This window comes from Microcaecilia unicolor, chromosome 5, assembly GCF_901765095.1.
Source record: "Microcaecilia unicolor chromosome 5, aMicUni1.1, whole genome shotgun sequence".
Classification (NCBI taxonomy): domain Eukaryota; kingdom Metazoa; phylum Chordata; class Amphibia; order Gymnophiona; family Siphonopidae; genus Microcaecilia; species Microcaecilia unicolor.
The window spans coordinates 181,474,786-181,488,151 of NC_044035.1; positions in this window are offsets into that span (position 1 = coordinate 181,474,786).

The window sequence follows — 13,366 nt, forward strand, 5'->3', positions numbered from 1 at the left end:
GAAAGCAGATGGTGGCTTTATCACCCCACCCAGCTCAGCACTTTGGTCATGCCAGCTGCCAGCTGAAGTCTTCATGTAGCGCTGGTCTCTGGTGCCGCTGCACAGTGGCGTTCCTAGGCTGGCTGACACCCGGGGCGGATCGCCGATGCACCCCCCCGGGTGCATTTTTACCTGCTGGGGGGGAGTCCGCTCGTTCCCTGCTGCTCCCTTTGCCCCGGAACAGGAAGTAACCTGTTCCGTGCAGAGGGAGCATCAGGGAGGGAACAAGCGGACTCGGCCAACAGGCGTGCGGCACCCCCCCACCAGCGGCGTGCACCCGGGGCGGACCGCCCCCCCCTTGGTACGCCACTGCCGCTACATTGCCTGCCCTCCTCTCTCTTCTCCTCACGTCCGGCACGCTTATTTTAATGAAATTGAGCATGTGCGCATGCTCAGTTTCACTAAAAGGAGTGCCCCAGACTCTGCTGCTGTCACATAAAGAATCTTTACTTCAACCCAGAACTGGAGTAATGATTCTGTGCTACAAGGGAAGTAAACAAAAAAAAACATGCCAAAATTTAGTATTACACGTTACTTCAGAAGCAATTCCCGATTCAGCAGATTTGCATGCAATTTGCATGCTGACTATGCTACCCTTTAGAACAATGGTTTTACTGTGGATTTTTCCATGCTAAAACCTGCACTGCAGCAGAAGTAAGGTTAGTGCAGGAAAGATGAAAGTAAACTGCCAGCTAAAGGACAGCACAGTTTATTACATCAGCCTCTGAGAGAAGAAGCAGAGAGGTGGACAGATTTAGAAAGGGTCTGGAATGGAGAGCCAAAGAGAATTAGTTAATGAAAATAGCAGAAATCTAGCAGTATTCAAAGTGTACAGTCTGGAGTTTTGATCCTTCAGGGGAAGAGTGGGACCAGTACAGGGTGTCTCGTCTTTCTCACTAAAGTTCAGTCTATGGTGTGAGGACTATCAACCCGAGGGTTAGCCGAGCCCCGTCTGGTAGCAGGCAAGTCACCCAAACTAGGCACAGGCCAGACAGTACTAAGGACTAGGCACAGCAAAAGCTGGAGGCAAAGCATGGCTGTATCTGAAGGCTTGGCTGGAACTGGAGACTTGACTGGGACTGGAGACAAGGCTTGGTGGGAGTTGAAGACAATACTTGGCAAGAACTGAAAGCTTGGCAGGAGCTAGAGATAAGGTTTAGCGATGCTTAGCTGGGGCTGAAGGTTTGGCTGGAACTGGAGATAGGGATTAGTGAGAAATGAAGACTTGGCTAGAGGTAAGGCAAAGCACGGCTAGTTGGAAGCAAGGTAAGGCAAGGCAACTGGATACAGGGGAAGGCAAGGCTGCAACATTAGCAGGGACAAGGCGACCTGTGTTACAAAGACAGTGATAGGGAGAGTACCGCCTCCTTACTTAGGCCCTGGATCATGATGTCATCTGCGTGTGTCTGATTCTCTTCCCTGGTGCTGTGCCTTTAAATAAATGTTTCCAGCACTGGAGTGGCCTGCAGACCCAGTGTGGCACCCCGGAACTCCAAATGTGACGGTGCAGGTAATCTGCCAAGCCGGGAGTGCCGACCGAAACCGCAGAGGATGCCGCGGAGCCAAACTCTGATGCCCCCCCAGGGTGAAAAGGTGAGCTGGGGTGCAGGGCATGGCAGTGGCTGTGACAGTATCTGTTTCCCAAAGATATTCCCCTCCACAATCCATGAAACAGGATCAAAAATATAATTATTTAACAGCCACTGAAATTCAAATAATAGAAACATAATACGATGTAAGCATAATAGTGATGGAATATCTAATAATCACACAATTAGAACATTCCAATAACATTGCTATTGATACTAATGCTTTTTTTTTTTTTTTTACAAAACAGCTTACCATATAGCAGAGGGGCCAAGTGCAGATATACATGGGGACAAAATGCATGGTACAGTGTCAGTTGGGATAACTAAATGGATGGCTAAACTAAAGGCAAGTTCTTTGTATAGTTAATCAAGATAGAAGGAACTGGTCTAAGTTATAGTGGGTGTAGCAAGCTAGTTCAGGTGCAGAATGGGTATATATTATTATTATTTATTGCATTTTTCCCACATTCCCCCACCTATTTGCAGGCTCAATGTGGCTTACATAGATTTGTTGACATTGTCATATCAGGATATCAGATACAGTTAGTAATGTGTAGCGATCAAGAAGGGAAGAGGGAGGGAGTGAATTGGATAGCTGTATAAGGTAAGCTTTCATAGTTGAGAGGGTTGGTGAGGTGAGTTAATGAGGTTGTGGGTGCTCATTGTAGGCCTTGTTGAAGAGGAATGTTTTCAGCAATTTTCGAAAGATAGTTGTTTTGTTGATTGCTTTCAAGTCTGTGGGTAGTGCATTCCATAACTGCGTGCTCATGTACAAGAAGGTAGTGGCATGCATCTGTTTGTACTTCAGTCCTTTGCAGCTGGGATAGTGCAGGTTGAGAAATTTGCGAGATGATCTTGTGGCATTTCTGGGCGGTAGGTCCATGAGGTTTTAACATGTAGATACAGCTGGAACGAGAGTCTTGTTGTGGCCTTTTGGCAAGGGTTGGCATCCCAAATCAAGGACAAGCTGGCAGAATGGGACCTTCCTACTACACTGGATGACCTTATTGGTCTCTGTAATCTGGTCGATATCCGTTTCCAAGAGTGAGCTCAGGAACAACAATCTTCCGAAAAGACAGCCTGACAGGCACCTAGCTATCAGCAAGACACATACACCCCTAGTCAGGGAGGCCTATTCCCTGACTTAGAGGAACCCATGTAGGTGGACTGCTCCCCTATCTCGGTATAGGAAAAGCAGAGGTGGCGGACACTGAATTTATACCTATAGTGTGGTGAGAAAAAACATTATGCACTTAAATGCCCTAACAAATTTGAATCTTCAAGCCTTGTTTTGGCCGGGGGTGGGGCACTAGGCCCACCTGTCAGGATTGGGCATACTCTACCTTTGAAAATTGTCTGTATCACCTATGACAGCTACGAAATCTCTCTCCATATATTGAAAAGACGAGTCTGACCACAGCGGTTCATGATAACATCATGACTGGATTATTGTAATGCCTTGCACACTGGCCAAACCAAAAAGAGTTCGTATCAGCTCCAACTAATTCAGAATACTGCAGCATGACTGATAGAAGACTGCAAACGATGTAACCACATCACACCCTTCCTGTAAAATTTACACTGGCTACCAGTGCCTTACAGGGCTAAATTTAAAACTCTATGTTTGATTTTCAAGGCCCTCAGAGAAAATGGGCCAGAGCATTTAAAGAATAAGTTAGCTTTTTACACAACTTTGGGACCTCTAAGATTCTCTCAAGAAGCACCTGTCCCTTCATCAAAGGGAATTGTACGATGTGATACCCGCCAGCGAGCCTTCTCAGGAGTAACCCCCACACCCTGGAATTTACTCCCAGAGGGGCTGCGTATAACTCGAGACTACCTCTAATTCAGGAAGCGGGTAAAAGCCTTTAATACATAGGGTGACTGACTATACAGTGGGGGAAATAAGTATTTGATCCCTTGCTGATTTTGTAAGTTTGCCCACTGACAAAGACATGAGCAGCCCATAATTGAAGGGTAGGTTATTGGTAACAGTGAGAGATAGCACATCACAAATTAAATCCGGAAAATCACATTGTGGAAAGTATATGAATTTATTTGCATTCTGCAGAGGGAAATAAGTATTTGATCCCCCACCAACCAGTAAGAGATCTGGCCCCTACAGACCAGGTAGATGCTCCAAATCAACTCGTTACCTGCATGACAGACAGCTGTCGGCAATGGTCACCTGTATGAAAGACACCTGTCCACAGACTCAGTGAATCAGTCAGACTCTAACCTCTACAAAATGGCCAAGAGCAAGGAGCTGTCTAAGGATGTCAGGGACAAGATCATACACCTGCACAAGGCTGGAATGGGCTACAAACCATCAGTAAGACGCTGGGCGAGAAGGAGACAACTGTTGGTGCCATAGTAAGAAAATGGAAGAAGTACAAAATGACTGTCAATCGACAAAGATCTGGGGCTCCACGCAAAATCTCACCTCGTGGGGTATCCTTGATCATGAGGAAGGTTAGAAATCAGCCTACAACTACAAGGGGGGAACTTGTCAATGATCTCAAGGCAGCTGGGACCACTGTCACCACGAAAACCATTGGTAACACATTACGACATAACGGATTGCAATCCTGCAGTGCCCGCAAGGTCCCCCTGCTCCGGAAGGCACATGTGACGGCCCGTCTGAAGTTTGCCAGTGAACACCTGGATGATGCCGAGAGTGATTGGGAGAAGGTGCTGTGGTCAGATGAGACAAAAATTGAGCTCTTTGGCATGAACTCAACTCGCCGTGTTTGGAGGAAGAGAAATGCTGCCTATGACCCAAAGAACACCGTCCCCACTGTCAAGCATGGAGGTGGAAATATTATGTTTTGGGGGTGTTTCTCTGCTAAGGGCACAGGACTACTTCACCGCATCAATGGGAGAATGGATGGGGCCATGTACCGTACAATTCTGAGTGACAACCTCCTTCCCTCCGCCAGGGCCTTAAAAATGGGTCGTGGCTGGGTCTTCCAGCACGACAATGACCCAAAACATACAGCCAAGGCAACAAAGGAGTGGCTCAGGAAGAAGCACATTAGGGTCATGGAGTGGCCTAGCCAGTCACCAGACCTTAATCCCATTGAAAACTTATGGAGGGAGCTGAAGCTGCGAGTTGCCAAGCGACAGCCCAGAACTCTTAATGATTTAGAGATGATCTGCAAAGAGGAGTGGACCAAAATTCCTCCTGACATGTGTGCAAACCTCATCATCAACTACAGAAGACGTCTGACCGCTGTGCTTGCCAACAAGGGTTTTGCCACCAAGTATTAGGTCTTGTTTGCCAGAGGGATCAAATACTTATTTCCCTCTGCAGAATGCAAATAAATTCATATACTTTCCACAATGTGATTTTCCGGATTTAATTTGTGATGTGCTATCTCTCACTGTTACCAATAACCTACCCTTCAATTATGGGCTGCTCATGTCTTTGTCAGTGGGCAAACTTACAAAATCAGCAAGGGATCAAATACTTATTTCCCCCACTGTATAGTCAGTCACCCTATGTATTAAAGGCTTTTACCCGCTTCCTGAATTAGAGGTAGTCTCGAGTTATACGCAGCCCCTCTGGGAGTAAATTCCAGGGTGTGGGGGTTACTCCTGAGAAGGCTCGCTGGCGGGTATCACATCGTACAATTCCCTTTGATGAAGGGACAGGTGCTTCTTGAGAGAATCTTAGAGGTCCCAAAGTTGTGTAAAAAGCTAACTTATTCTTTAAATGCTCTGGCCCATTTTCTCTGAGGGCCTTGAAAATCAAACATAGAGTTTTAAATTTAGCCCTGTAAGGCACTGGTAGCCAGTGTAAATTTTACAGGAAGGGTGTGATGTGGTTACATCGTTTGCAGTCTTCTATCAGTCATGCTGCAGTATTCTGAATTAGTTGGAGCTGATACGAACTCTTTTTGGTTTGGCCAGTGTGCAAGGCATTACAATAATCCAGTCATGATGTTATCATGAACCGCTGTGGTCAGACTCGTCTTTTCAATATATGGAGAGAGATTTCGTAGCTGTCATAGGTGATACAGACAATTTTCAAAGGTAGAGTATGCCCAATCCTGACAGGTGGGCCTAGTGCCCCACCCCCGGCCAAAACAAGGCTTGAAGATTCAAATTTGTTAGGGCATTTAAGTGCATAATGTTTTTTCTCACCACACTATAGGTATAAATTCAGTGTCCGCCACCTCTGCTTTTCCTATACCGAGATAGGGGAGCAGTCCACCTACATGGGTTCCTCTAAGTCAGGGAATAGGCCTCCCTGACTAGGGGTGTATGTGTCTTGCTGATAGCTAGGTGCCTGTCAGGCTGTCTTTTCGGAAGATTGTTGTTCCTGAGCTCACTCTTGGAAACGGATATCGACCAGATTACAGAGACCAATAAGGTCATCCAGTGTAGTAGGAAGGTCCCATTCTGCCAGCTTGTCCTTGATTTGGGATGCCAACCCTTGCCAAAAGGCCACAACAAGACTCTCGTTCCAGCTTAGTTCCGCAGCTAACGTGCAGAACTGTATAACATAATTCTCAAGGGTCCGCATTCCCTGCTTCAGTCTAAGGTGCTCAAAAGCTGCAGATGTGACCTTCCCTGGGTCCTCAAAGACCCTCCTGAATTGCATCAGGAAAATCACTGAGTACTGGATTGTTCCATTCCCAAAGTGGAGAAGGCCATGCAAGTGCTTGACCAGACAGCAGGGAGATAATGTAGGCCACCTGGGCTCTATCTGAAAAGGTCTTTAGCTTGGAGTTCAAAAATAGTCAGACATTGGTTGATGAACCCTCTACAGTCTTTGGGATTCCCGTTGTATCTCAGCGGAGCCACAAATCAGATACCTGGTACCGTGGACAGGGCCGTGCCTAGGGTCTCTGGTGCCCCCCTGCAGACTATCAGTTGGTGCCCCCCCCCCCTCCATCTAGCAGAGCAGGAACAGAAGGGAGCAGGCAAGTAAGCCGGACCTTAGGAAAAAATAGCACTGTATGTATCCCTCATTGATAAGTCTCTGACTCTAAAGTTTAGCAATTTCATTAAAGCAAAATGTATTTTCATAACACTTCAAAGATTTCCAACTCAAAATAGGAATGCTAATTCAAAATGTGAGCAAAGTCCTCTTAGTTTCCAAAGATTCTTTTTCTAATCTCCTTTGCACCAAAGGATATAATTCAGATCAAACATTTATCTCTGATCAAATATTTATTTCAGATCAAATATTAAGGTTTCCTTGCTTACAGTCACTTAAATCTACCTAGCCTTTATATAGCTTACTAGCCTTTGAGCCCGTAAAAATGGGCTATTATAGGAAGGGGGGGTTGAAAGGCCCGCCCCCGCCGCCGAGTTCGCCGCTGCCCCTCCCCCTCCGAATTCGCGCCCCCCCGAGCCGTCACCACCCACCTTCCACCCGGCTGGGCCCTCGCTCCGCTATTGAAACAGCGAGGGTCCGGGAATGCAGCACTGAGCTCTGCTGAGCTGCCTGTCCCGCCCTCGTGTGACGTAACGTCGTCGAGGGCGGGACAGAGGTAGAGAAGAAGAAGGAAGGGCGATGTCGGCAGCTCAGCAGAGCTCAGTGCTGCGTTCCCGGACCCTCGCTGTTTCAATAGTGGAGCGAGGGCCTGACCGGGTAGAAGGTGGGTGGCGGCGGCGACTCGGGTGGGGGGAGCGTTAGACGGCGGTGTCCCTCCCTCAGAAATAAGCAACAGACCCTCTCTGTTCCGCCCCCCGTCATCACGTATTGACGCGGGGGCGGGGCAGAGAAGGTCTCTACTGTGCATTTGCGAGTGAGTACGATACTCGCCTTTTATATATATTGATAGGATTTAAACACTCTTAAACTGAAATTCACCCTTTTCTATTCTTCATAAACTTCAAGTAATCCTGAAATATTCAGAGCCTTTTCTCACTAGAGAAACTTCAATCTCCACCAACCTCTTTTCATTCATATTTTCTCATTTACCACATAATCAGGCACTCTTTTATAATTTCAGTCAACACACATAGGAACTCACAGCTGCATGGCTCTCTTGGCCAAACCGATGGTCAGTTGCTGTCTCACTCTGTTCCCTTCCGGGCAGATTTCTAACAGAAGCTGATCATCCAATCAGAGAGCTCTATTTGAATGCAGATTAACATACAGACACTCATGGGAATTTTTAGTGAAAAACACTAGATAAACCCTTCGTTTTTTGGATCAAACTCCACACTTTTGATCACAGCCATGACCTAACATTAAGGCTGTAAACATTCCATCATTTTTTATCCATAAATATGCAAATGAGAACCTCCCAAAAAACGGACTAATTTGCATATGATTTAAACAAATCTGAGCATATGACAACCAAGTACAGACTCCCAGCACCTGAATTCTGCAATTAGATTTAATGCAAATACTTTTAAAACTTATTTTTAGCACTTTTAAAATTTCAGGTTCTCTTTAATTTGAATGCTGTTCAAGCTCTGAAGCTCACCCTGAGTGAGGAATTATCCCCAAACCAAAGCATATATAGCAATCTGGTTGCAATCTCTCAAATAACTTGAAGAGCCTGCCTGCCTCAGTGAATAATGATGCGTTCCAGTGCCATGTGTAAAGAGTATGTAGGACAGGCCCCAAAGGAACCCTGGGATAGGCCAGAATACCCCCGTTATAGGCAGGCATTCCCCAGAAAAAAACTAGAAATAAAGAACTACAACTTCCAGCATGCCCCAAGGGAGACCGGGGATAAGAGAAACTATGTGCATTCCCAGGAGTCTCCAGAGGAGGGCCGCAGGGGAAGGAATAAGGCTGATTCTCCAACCTGGTGGAAGAGGTGGTGGGAGAAAGAAGAGCCACCAAAGAGCTTTAATGAAAGAAAGGGTGAGCAGCTGGGAGAAGGGCGGGGCGAGGAGAATATGGATTGGGCTCCTGAGGAGAGAGAGGCGGAGAGTGAGCCTTGCCCTATGGAGTTGACTGAACCGGAGAACACCCTGGAAGAGCCGATGGACTTTTTGGCTCTGGCTCAGCGAAAGCCAAGGAAGTAGCGGGGCCAAGCCGGGTTAAGCGGGAGGAGGTCAGGTAGGAGTATGACTGACCAAGAGGGTGGGACCCTAGGCTTTGAGCCCGCGCAAAGCCATTACTGTGTGTTTTTGAAAGCCTGGCTAAACTGAGCTGTGTTTTGAAAGTTGGGCCTAAAATTGAACTGTGTTTTTGAAAGCCTGGCTAAATTGAGCTGTGTTTTGAAGCTTGGCTAGAACTGAACTGTGTTTTTGAAAGCCTGGCTAAACTGAGCTGTGTTTTGCAAGCTTGGCTAGAACTGAACTGTGTTGTGAAAGCCTGGCTAAACTGAGCAGTGGGGGGGAAGCTCGGCTAAAAGTGAACTGTGTTTTGGGAAAACCCCGCTACACTGAACAAGGTTTTTTTTTTGCTGCAACTCTCCCCCAGGAGGGAGGGAGAGGAAGCAGTTGTGGAAGCCTGGACTGGGCAACTAACCGGCTTGAAAAAGGTGAATGATAACTGTGCTTTGTTTTTGTGTTTTGGTGCCACAACCGAGGGAAGGAGGGAAGCCCCTCCTAGGCAATAAAAGAGTCATTGTTTCTGAGGGAAAGAGGAGCAGTACTGGAAGGTGTTCTTCAGGCTGTGGAGAGCTGCAACCGCTGAGAAAAGAGGATCCACTTTACACATGAAAAGGAGGGCAGGGGAGATAGGAGAATAGCAACTTCAGGTAAAAGATTTTGCAAGTGAGTGGAAGGCAGGGACTGAAGGGCAGCGGCGCCCCCCCTGCCTTGCTTACCCCGCTTACTGCATTGGCACGGCCCTGACCGTGGATGTGGCCACCGGAGCAGGATCTGGAGGAGAAGAGGCTGAGGCCTGGTATGCTGCTGACATCTGGAGATGGTCCAGACAGTTGGACTGAGCCTGAACAACACTCATAAGAAATCAGATCCTGGAATGAACCACACAGCTGCTGAAGCTGAAGAGCCAGTTGTTGGAGCTGCTGCAGAGTGGGTAACTTGCCTGAGCTCATGGCCTTTGCAATCTGCCATACTACTACTACTACTACTTAACATTTCTAGAGCGCTACTAGGGTTACGCAGCGCTGTACAATTTAACAAAGAGAGACAGTCCCTGCTCAAAGAGCTTACAATCTAAAGGACAAGTGAACAGTCGGTCCGATCGGGGCAGTCAAATTGGGGCAGTCTGGATTTACTGAACGGTAAGAGTTAGGTGCCGAACGCAGCATTGAAGAGGTGGGCTTTAAGCAAAGACTTGAAGATGGGCAGGGAGGGGGCTTGGCGTAAGGGTTCAGGAAGGTTGTTCCAAGCATAGGGTGAGGCGAGGCAGAATGAGCGGAGATTCAGGAAGGGTGAGCCGCAGCCAAGTTGGCACTACCTGGCCAAACCGAGGGTCACGTGGACTCCGGCTGGCAACAGGCAAGTCACCTGGACTAGGCACAGGCCAGACAGTACAAGGACTAGGCACAGCAGAAGCTGGAGACAAAGCTCAGCTGGAGCTGGAGGCTTGGCTGGAACTGGGACTGAAGACAAGGCTCGGCAGGAGTTGAAGGCTTGGCGAGAACTGAAGGCATGGCTGGAACTGAAGGCTTGGCTGGAGCTGGAGACAAGGTTTGGCGAGAATTAAAGGCTTGGCTGGGGTTGAAGGCTTGGCTGGAACTGGAGACAAGACTCGGTGAGAACTGAAGGCTTGCCTGGAGGCAAGGCAAGGCTGGCTGGGGGAAGGCATGGCAGGGCAGTTGAAAACAGGGCAAGGCAGGGCTGGCTGGAGGCAAGGCAACTGGAGACAGAGCAAAGCAAGGCTGCAACACTAGAAGGGAAAAGGTGACATAAGTACATAATTATTGCCATACTGGGAAAGACCAAAGGTCCATCAAGCCCAGCATCCTGTTTCCAACAGTGGCCAATCCAGGTCACAAATACCTGGCAAGCTCCCATAAAAGTACAAAACATTCTATACTGCTTACCCCAGAAATAGTGGATTTTCCCTAAGTCCATTTAATAATGGTCTATGGACTTTTTTCTTTAGGAAGCCCGCCAAACCTTTTTTAAACTACGCTAAGCTAACCGCATTTACCACATTCTCTGGCAATGAATTCCAGAGTTTAATTACACGTTGAGTGAGGAAACATTTTCTCAGATTCGTTTTAAATTTACTACATTGTAGCTTCATCGCATGCCCCCTAGTCCTAGTATTTTTGGAAAGCGTAAACAGACGCTTCACATCTACCCGTTCCACTCCACTCATTATTTTATAGACCTCTATCATATCTCCCCTCAGTTGCCTTTTCGCCAAGCTAAAGATCCCTAGCCGCTTTAGCCTTTCCTCATAGGGAAGTCATCCCATCCCCTTTATCATTTTCGTCGCCCTTCTCTGCACTTTCTAATTCCACTATTGCAAAGGCAGTGATAGGGAGAGGGCCACCTCCTTACATAGGCCTCAGATCATGATGTCATCTATGAGAGCCTGGTTGGCTTCCCTGATGCTGTGCCTTTAAATAAATGTTTTTGGCGCAAGTGTGCACCTAAGAATCCAGCCTTGGAGTGCCCTGCAGGCCCAACGTGGCAGCCCGGAATACTGAAAGTGATGTGCAGGTGACCTGCCACACTGGGAGGGTCAGCCGAAGCCACGGAGCCAAACCCCAATGCACCCGAGGTCAAAAGGTGAGCTGGGGTGCAGTGGACGGCAGGGGCCGTGACAAATGTCTTGAGATTTTTTAATGGATTTTTTGTCCTTGGGGATGTAAAATGTTTCCCATTCTTTGCACCTTCCCTGAAGCCTAATTTTTGAGAGTTATTTTGGATTTTTCTAGAGCATCTAGGGCACAGCTTCATCAGGTACTTAACTCAAGAACTAATAAAAAGATTGTGTGATATTTTTAGAAATTTGATGTGTGTATTTCCAAGGGAGTAGTGGGTGCTATCTAGGGTGAATTACCAGAAGAAGGAACCTATCCACAAAGTTGCTACTAACTGTGCCATTCTGTTTTGAACTAATTTGTTTGAATCATACCAGTGATTTTGCAGAAAATTTCCTTTCATATTGCTATATCGTAGAGTAGATACCTTATTTGGGGGGAATACATTTAATAAAGTTGCTTTCAAAATAATGCCTTGGACTGGATTGGAGATCTTTTGAGTGTTAACGTTTCCTCAGTATGATCAGGCAGTCAAAGCCTTAGGCATTTAAAGCTAATTCTTGGTGTATTCTTTGTAGTTGACATCAACCCCAGCAGGATCCAGGTTACATATGCATCAACCATGTCCAGTTCAAGAGTAGGAATCCAATTATTGATTGATAAGAGCTAGTTAACCAATTAATTTGTATGCACATCTCAGCAGCATGCACAAATTTGGGCACCTTATATTGAATCTGGGGAATAGTGCATAACTGCAAGAGGAGCATATGTGTGGGCGGAGCATGGGCAGGGCTCCTGGTTACACACAAAAATGAAAGAATACTGTATTTTACATGCATTCTAGCCACATTTACACAACCTCAGTTACACCAGGTATGTGTGTGGTGTAACTGCGGGTGTATAAATGTTAGGTTACACTAGTATTCTATAACAACACCTGGGCAGTGGCGTACCGAGGACGGGGCAGTAGGGGCAGTCTGCCCCAGGTGCGTGCTGCAAGGGGGTGCAGGGAGCAGCCAGGTGACTGTTGGCTCCACCAGTTCCTTGCTCCCTCTGATGTTACTTCCTGTTCCAAGGCAGGGAACCGGCGGAGCCAACAGCCCCAGGAGGTAAGAGCAATGCACCTGGGGGGGGGGGGGGGGGGGGGGGGGTTGGAGGTGATGCACCGGGGGGGGTGCGCTGCATTTGAGGGGGGTGCACAGAGGCAGCCAACCAAGGAACACTACTGCACCTGGGCAACCAGATGTCATTATAGAATATGCTTCTATCACCCATTTTTGGAGCACTTAACTGGAGGCACTCAGTTATAGAATTACCCCGTACAACTGTGACTCAAAATACCAGTCAGTACCACCGATTACGCCACACTCCTTGATTGTCTAGATCCAGACCCTGGTGTATACCCAGCAGACAGAACCTGGACCAACTTCGAGATATTATTGGAGGATCTTATCTCCCAGGAATGCTAAAAAATCATCCCGCTCATTCCTTAATCTCCACTTCCCCAACTGTAAAGGTCTAAAATACAAACTAACTCATGCGTCAACCTTTTCCTACCTGAGCACACAATTCTGGAATGTGCTGCCGCACAATTTAAAAACGATCTATGAACTAACTAACTTCCGCATACTACTGAAGACCCATCTCTTTAACAAGGCATACCACAAAGATCAACAAATATGAACTACTATACATATATCCAGAACTGCCTCACAATATTTGCTTGTAAAACTACTATCACGTTTTATCATTATCATGTTACCCAAGATCCTTCTGTTATACTAAATGTATATTTTCTTTTATATTTCCACTATTCATGATGTATTGTAAGCCACATTGAGCCTGCAAAGAGGTCGGAAAATGTGGGATTCAAATGCAATAAATAAATAAATAAAGTCGAGGAATTTTGTGAATGATTAATCTTAGCATTGTAGTATATCAGTTTTTTTGAGGTGTGAAAGCTTCATCCACATGCACTTCCCTGGAGCTAAGCCTGAACTGCAGCCACTTGGAAGAGTGTGTGCTGACGAGAGGACCCTGTGGAAACAGCCAGGAGGAGATCCTGGAAACTAGCCTGGCTTCATACACAGAATAATTTATGTATTTATGACATTATATCCCACATTATCCAGA